This window comes from Scylla paramamosain, chromosome 2, assembly GCF_035594125.1.
Source record: "Scylla paramamosain isolate STU-SP2022 chromosome 2, ASM3559412v1, whole genome shotgun sequence".
NCBI lineage: Eukaryota > Metazoa > Arthropoda > Malacostraca > Decapoda > Portunidae > Scylla > Scylla paramamosain.
Window position 1 is genome coordinate 25,746,817 of NC_087152.1, and position 8,263 is coordinate 25,755,079.

General features: G+C 41.3%; 1 non-coding gene across 1 annotated transcript; it reads left to right on the forward strand.

The window, feature by feature from the left end:
* Positions 1 to 7,737: 7,737 nt before the first annotated feature.
* Trnad-guc (transfer RNA aspartic acid (anticodon GUC)) lies at positions 7,738 to 7,809 on the forward strand. Its single transcript has one exon. It is a non-coding gene; the product is annotated as a tRNA-Asp (tRNA).
* Positions 7,810 to 8,263: the final 454 nt, after the last annotated feature.

An 8,263-nucleotide genomic window follows, 5' to 3' on the forward strand; every position in this document is an offset into this window, starting at 1 on the left:
TACATAGATAGATAGATAGATAGATAGATAGATAGATAGATAGTAAATAGATAATAAATAGGTAAATAGATAAATTGACATACATACATAGGGAATTTAGAGACAGGAATGATAGATAGATAAGTAGATAGACAGACAGACAGACAGACAGACAGAAAGAAACAAAAAGACAGGCAAACAGAAATGGTTATAAGCAAAATTCTTCCCGTGACTTTAATATACGAGCATATTTATGACACATTATCCTCACCACTCATTTTTAGGACAATTACCAACGTGAAATAGGACTGCCAAGGAAAATAGCAGCAGCAGCAGTAGTAGTAGCACAATCACCACCACCAGTAGTTGTAGTAGTAGTAGTAGTAGTAGTAGTAAAAGTAGTAGTGGTAGTAGTAGTAGTAGTAGTAGTAGTAGTAGTAGTAGTGGTAGTAGTAGTAGTAGTAGTAGTAGTAGTAGTAGTAGTAGTAGTAGTAGTATAGAAAGTAGTAGTAGTAGTAATAGTAGTAGTAGTGGTAGTAGTAGTAGTAGTAGTAGTAGTAGTAGTAGTAGTAGTAGTAGTAGTAGTAGTAGTACTAGTAGCAGTAGTAGTATTAGTAGCAGTAGTAGTAGAAGTAGTAGTAGTTTTAGTAGTAGTTTGAAAGGCGCTAAAGAACCAAGGGAATGTTGCCCAGGGGAGAGAGAGAGAGAGAGAGAGAGAGAGAGAGAGAGAGAGAGAGAGAGAGAGAGAGAGAGAGAGAGAGAGAGAGAGAGAGCAGCAATAGAACAGTCAGAAAGGAAACTTGAGATGAAGTTGCAGAGAGAAGGATAGAAGCCGTAGGAGGGTAGTGTGGATATCAAAGTTTTGTGCCAGACTCTATCAAAAGCTTTTGATATGTCCAAGGCAACAGCAAAAGTTTCACCAAAATCTCCAAGAAGGGATTTATTGTTCCTATGAGTTAAAGGAGCGACATGTAGTATTACGTGACGAGCAGTGAGTAGCGAAGTCTTATCAAGAATAACGAGAGGCCCCTACACTCTCTGCAATACTCTGATACATTACTGCCACAAACCAATGTCACTTCTGTAACAAGGGAACGATGACGTGATGCGACATGGGGAGAGAGAGAGAGAGAGAGAGAGAGAGAGAGAGAGAGAGAGAGAGAGAGAGAGAGAGAGAGAGAGAGAGAGAGCTTTTTTACAAATCTTAATTCTGCATTATTAAAGCAGTCTAGACTCATTCTTTACTCTCTCTCTCTCTCTCTCTCTCTCTCTCTCTCTCTCTCTCTCTCTCTCTCTCTCTCTCTCTCTCTCTCTCTCTCTCTCTCTCAACGTCACACACACACACACACACACACACACACACACACACACACACACACACACACACACACACACACACACACACACACACGTCACGTAATACTAGATGTCGGTCCTTTAACTCATATGAACAATAAATCCCTTTTTGGAGATTTTGGTGAAACTTTTGCTGTTGCCTTGGACATATCAAAAGCTTTTGATAGAGTCTGGCACAAAACTTTGATATCCAGACTACCTTCCTACGGCTCCTATCCTTCTCTCTGCAACTTCATCTCAAGTTTCTTTTCTGACCGTTCTATTGCTGCTGTGGTAGACGGTCACTGTTCTTCTCCTAAATCTAATGAACAGTGAAATTCCCCAGGATTCTGTCCTGTCACCTACTCTCTTTCTATTATTCGTCAATGATCTTCTAAACCAAACTTCTCGTCCTATCCATTCCTACGCTGATGATACTACCCTGCAATTTTCCACGTTTTTTCATAGACGTCCAGCCCTTCAGGAAGTAAACAGACCAGGCAGACAAGCCACAGAACGCCTAGTTTCTGATCTTTCTAAAATTTCTGGTTGGGGCAGAGCAAATTTGGTATCGTTCAATGCCTCAAAAATTCAATTCCTCCATCTATCAACTGGACACAACCTTCCAGACAACTATCCCTTCATTTTCAGTGACACTCAACTGTCCCCCTCTTCTACACTGAACATCCTCGGTCTGTCCTTTACTTATAATCTATACTGGAAATTTCACAACACATCTCTAATTGAAATAGCTTCTATGATGTTAGGTGTTCTGAGACTTATCCGCCAGTTTTTCTAACCCCTCTCACCTAGCTGCTAACTCTTTACATGGGGCTTATTCGTCCATGTATGAAGTATCCTTCACATGTCATGGGGAGAGGGGAGGGTTCCTCTCATAGGGTGGAATCACCTGTCTTCAGTTCCTTTCTCATTGGCGCAATGTATTATCTCTAGCTGTCTTCTACCGCTATTTTCGTGGGAACTCCTTTTCTAATCTTACTAATTGTATGCTTTCCCTCCTTCCGCGGCCTCGCTGCACAAGACTTTCTTCTTTCTCTCACCCCTATTCTGTCCACCTCTCTTATTCTCAACCATTCATCCCTTTCTCTAGTAAACTCTGGAATTCCCTGCATGCTTATGTATTTCCACCTTCCTATGACTTTTTTTTATTTTTGTTGTCCTTTGCCGGTGTCCCTCCTACATAAAAATAAAGTTTTAGTAATTGTTTTAATTTCTCAAGTTGTAACATTCGAGAAACAGAGAAGAATATTTAAATAAGAAAACCAAAGGCGATGAGAGTGATTATAGATATTCAGCGTGTCTTTCATAATCGTCGTCCTCTCATCCCGTGCGTCCTGTTCACCGCCGCTTGTCCGTCCCGCCGGCCACTCCTGCACCAGAGGCTTCGCGTCCGCCATAGCTTAGTTATAATTTTTAATGTGTTTCAAAGACATTTTATTTGTTTATTTATTTATATTTTCCATCATTGGCAAGGAAAACTAACCATCCTTAGTTGTGTCACTGCCAGGTTCGGCGTCCTTTCCTCGTGACAGTGCCACTGTCGTCTCTCCGCCGGTGTGCCTGTCTGTGTCTACCTGAATTCGCCGTCATTGCACCCAAGACATGTTTTAACGAGATAGACATATAGCTTTGTGTGTGTGTGTGTGTGTGTGTGTGTGTGTGTGTTATTTGTGTGTGTGTGTGTGTGTACAGGCCTAAGCAAGAAAAAAAGGTCGGTAAATGGTGTGAATCTTTGTTTTTATTGTCCTTCATGAGCAGCACAGAGGTGGTGCCATACACACTTGTTAGGAGGACGCCTTGGGTCATAAGCGCCACACAGAAGACTATCTCAGTACAATAGACAACTACAATCCTAAACCCTTCTGAAAAAAAAGTTCACTACAATGCATAATCAGCATCCTCCACACCGTCGCGAGATCTCTGTCTACTTGACAAAGGCTGAGTGGGAGACCCGAGAGCAGAATGTGTTTGAGGAGCCAGATTCTATGATTATAATTTTTATCATTAACTTAATTCTTTCCCTTCTTCATCCACTACCACCACCACCACCACCACCACCAGCAAGCACACTACCCAGCACACTGCTACACCACATTCCGCCATCCACCATTCCCTCCCAGCAAACCTTACAAAGCACCGTCTTTCCTCAGATCGACTTGGCTCTCCCTCACACCTCTGATCCACTGGCATTGTGGCTTGACGCTTTCTTAAACATGTCATTTACAACCATCCCCCTACGTGCGTTACATGGCGTGGTGTAAACAATCCCCTTCTCGTCTCTCTCCTCTCTTTCCCTCTCCCATCCACCCACCGCCACTACACTTCCCTCTGCACTCATTCACAACATTCCATCACTTCATCCCACCCTACACTCCCTCCTTACCTCCCACTAAGTCCCACATCACCTTTCATTACCCGCTCGTTGTCTTCTTCCTCAGCTCACGTGACCTGCCTAATGGTTCCCCGACTCATTCCTTCGCTTCCCTTGACGCGGCTTTTAAATTATTCATAACTCTCCCCTTTCTACGTGCATTACATTTCCTGCCACCATTTTTACTATTCTTACCTTTCACCTCTCTGTATTCACTCCACCTAATCATCCTTGCAGTGCCATCAATATTTCCTTACTCTTGTACAGCAGCCTACTGACTGATGATGATGATGATGACAGTATGACGTTTGTTGCTGCACCTGAGGCAACATTAACGAAATTAGTGAACAAATAATAAAACTACAAGCCTTGAAAAGTTTTAACTAAATCACCCGCGTTACTGTATGGTGGCCTTTGAAACAACATGTACATTTGCACCAGACCTTTCATGAGGCTTGATGAGAAGCCATACCATTCAGAAAGTTACTGGCCCTGGATTCACATGTCGTGGTGATTTACTGGTTTGTAATTGACCTGAGGTATGGCAGATCTAGTCTATAGTGTTATGGAACAGTGCCCTGCCGTGACGGGTCATCAACTGCCGCCACTTTATCGCGTAGACCTGAATAATACGACCATACTTGCCCTCCTTCGAAGACCTTTTGGTAATCTACACTTAAGGCGTGATGGGAATTCTCGGTATTTCAAAGAAATAACTGAAAATATACGACCCTGTACTTGGTCCACTTAAACGCATCTCTCCTTCAGATAAAAATGTATCGTTAGTAACATAATGGAAGTTGTAGTTGTGTTCAAGAAACAACTCAAAATATATGAGCCTTATCATCTCTACGTGGTTCACTCTGCTGCATTTGCTCTTCAGCTCAGCGAATTATGTTTTAAAAGCTTGATACTTGCTCTTGGTAGATGCCACGAAGAAATTAAAAGGACAACTTATGAAGCAAAAAGTGCCTTTCAGAAGAGGAGAAATACAGTATGTGACAGACACTTATCAACGGCAACAAGAGAAAAGTTAAAACTTGTGCATGGCTTGTGCCGTTATAGGTGTGGATAACAACCTTGGAAAGAGAAAACAATGCACAGAGACCTGAAATAAAGCAAATCGTTTATTAGGGGTCATTTTTACCAGTGTTAAAAGTACAAGTTCCGGACTGATATATTTGACGCTGGTCAGACTTCACCTAGATTATGTTGTGCAGTTCTGGTCTCCATGTTACAGGAAGGACAGAGGTCTGTTAGAATCAGTGTAGAGAAAAATTGCTAAAGGATGCAGGGGTTGAAGAGTATTCTTACGAAAGGAGACTGAAACTTTTAAACTTACATTCCTTAGAGAGGTGTAGATTAAGAGGCAACGTGACAGAGGTCTTTAATTAAGTAGTGTAGGGAATATAACAACATTGACATAAATCAGGCTACAACAAGAAATAATGGGCTCAAGCTTGAAAAGTTAGATGAAAAAAAAAAAAAAGAGAAAGGAATTGGTTCTCAAATAGATGAATGGAATAGACTCAGTAATGAGGCTGTTAGTGCTGAGTCACTGGTGAGCTTTAAAAGAAGATTAGAGGAATTCATGAATAAGGATGATAGATGGAAATAGGTGTGTTTCATACAGGGACTTCACATGTAAGCATTAAGTCTGATGGTGTTTCTTGCACCTCCACTGCAATTAAGTGGAGTTATTTTTCTTATGTTCCTATGTTCTTCTTAAGCAAATAAATAGAGAGAAAAAAAACTTGAGGTATTTCAGAAGTGGCGCTAGCAAAGAGTTTTGTACATTTTTTGGGACAGAGAATATCAAATGAAGCAGTGCTAAGAAGAATGAACGAGAAGCGAATTGCTGCAAATAAGAAAGGAAGACGAATGCGTTATTTAGGACATGTTATGAGGAGAGGAAAGACTCAGAATCTGAGTTGAACGGGAAGAATCCCTGGTAATGAAGCAAGAGGCGTTCAAAGAGAGAAGGCTAAGGATGTCACAGTAAGGGCAGCGAAATCCATAAATACGGTTGGACATTTGCGAAGAAGAGAAGACAGGAAGGTGCGGCATTCCCTGGTCGTCACCGTCTTGAGGGGCACGGCACTCTGATAGTTCGATATGTTGACATCTGTTTTCCACTCGACCCTTGATGACCTCGCCGCTTATACAACATTCCCCGCAGCCTGGCGGTGCCTCCTTCCTTGCATTTCAAGGACAAAGGCTTAGTGCAGTAAGTGAGGCAAGCGTTGTGCGTTTGCTTGAATCTCATCAGACTCGGCAATCATTTATCACGTGTCACGCCTCAGTATTATTGCACGTTTGGTGTTATTCATCCAGAGCCATGTCACGACCGCTCCACTGACAACACTGTCATCGCTCACATTCTTGCCAATTATGGGACTGACAGATCAAGCAACGACTAAGTTACTGTCACGCCACCATTGCTATTCCAATGTAGGACAAGAGAAAAGGAATGTATGGTTTCGTCACGTAATGGAATAACAGAGGTGGTATGGCAGCAACTTTGTTCATTGGTTCGTCTTAATAATCACGGCATCGCCAAGAGTAGTGAAGGTGACGGAGCTAGTGAAGTGGTCATGACATAGCTAGAGAAATCTTTTCTGGCCGGACCAATTCAAAGAAATTTACTGGCAGGGAAGAAGTGTGAGATTTTATACATAATCACAGGAGTATCCTAAACACCTCGTGCATCCATAGTTTACAGTAATCTTGATCTTCAGAATGCAAGGAGGAAGGAGGCACCGTGAAGAGGGACATTGAGGTTGTGGTTATGGGCGCAGCGAGGTCATGCAAGGTCATGTAGAAGGCATTTGGGAGGGTTGTAAGCATCTTTATAAACAGTGACTTGATTCCTCGATAAACAATAAACTTTGATAAGATAAGGAGGCACAAACAAATTATTGATATATTCACAATTTAATGATAACATTTAATGATTACATTTGCATTAACGCAAGTTTTCTTCTTCTTCATCTTCATCTTCTTTTCTTTCCTTTCCTTTCCTTTCCTTTCCTTTCCTTTCCTTTCTTCTTCTTCTTCTTCTTCTTCTTCTTCTTCTTCTTCTTTTTCTTCTTCTTCTTCTTCTTCTTTCCTTTCCTTTCCTTTCCTTTCCTTTCCTTTCCTTTCCTTTCCTTTCTTCTTCTTCTTCTTCTTCTTCTTCTTCTTCTTCTTCTCCTTCTCCTTCTCCTTCTCCTTCTTCTTCTTCTTCTTGTGGGCAAAACCTAAGGTAACGTTTGATCTTATAAACAAACCGATGAAAGTACTGATATATTTTGTGTTTCATCATTATCAGAGGGTGAGGGGACACGACTCTCACCTCAGACTAATGAATTTGCTGTCTTGAATCCACATCATCATCATCATCAGCCTCTAAGTTAGCCTTCTTTTCCACAACTTCCTCCACTCGTGTGTGTCGCGAGCCTGTGCACTCCAGGGCGACCCGGCAATAACTGCACAGTCCTAAGAGAGAATGACAAACACTAAACACTCGTAAGCAGCCAACGCCTAAGTTCAAACAAGTGAACGATGGGTGTCTGGTTCTCACATCATTCTTGCCTCAGTCACGTGTCATCTGTCAACCGTTCTTTGTTTTCTAGAAGTCTTTATCATTTCTCTTCATACTGCGGCTTACCTTTGACTTTTTCTTCTTATATTTTCTTTTGTGACGGCGCTCGTCGACCTGTCAGTCTCCTTTGTTTCTTAAAGAGGCGGAGACTCTTGATAGGCTTTGGTCTCGTCCTGAGTTGCCGTCTTTACATGTCATCAAGTTTCTGTCCGGCCTTTGTTTTTGTTTGCAGGATGTCATGGCTCCACTTAATTGTTACCAGGTTTCTAAGAACTTACAGGACGTTACGCCTCCGGATACCTATCTGCAGGTTCCTAAGAACTGATTTTTTTTTTTTTTTACACACTGTAGTGTAGTGTACTTTTTACACACGTAGTGTAGTAGTTAGCACGCACGGCTCATAACCAAGGAGTCCTGGGTTCGAATCACAATTATCCAAAATTAAAATTCCTCGGTAGTATAGTGGTTAGTATCCCCGCCTGTCACGCGGGAGACCGGGGTTCGATTCCCCGCCGGGGAGGTACACATACTTTTAAACAATGAAACTCTGGTAGGTACAGGGTACGAGAAAGATTTAGGAGTTATAGTTAGCTCTGAACTCCGTCTAGGGAAACAATGCATAGAGGCCAGAAACAGGGCAAATAGGATATTAGGATTAATTTTTAGGAGTGTTAAAAGCAGAAGGCCGGAAGTAATATTAAAGTTATACTTGGCGCTGGTCAGACCTCATCTAGACTACGCTGTGCAGTTCTGGTCCCCACATTACAGGAAAGATATAGGTCTATTAGAATCAGTACAGAGGAGAATGACTAAAATTTATTCTGTACACGAAAAACAGACAAAATTTCTTTGACTATAGTATTATGTAATAGTACTAGCATCTTGAATTATATAATAATATATATATATATATATATATATATATATATATATATATATATATATATATATATATATATATATATATATATATA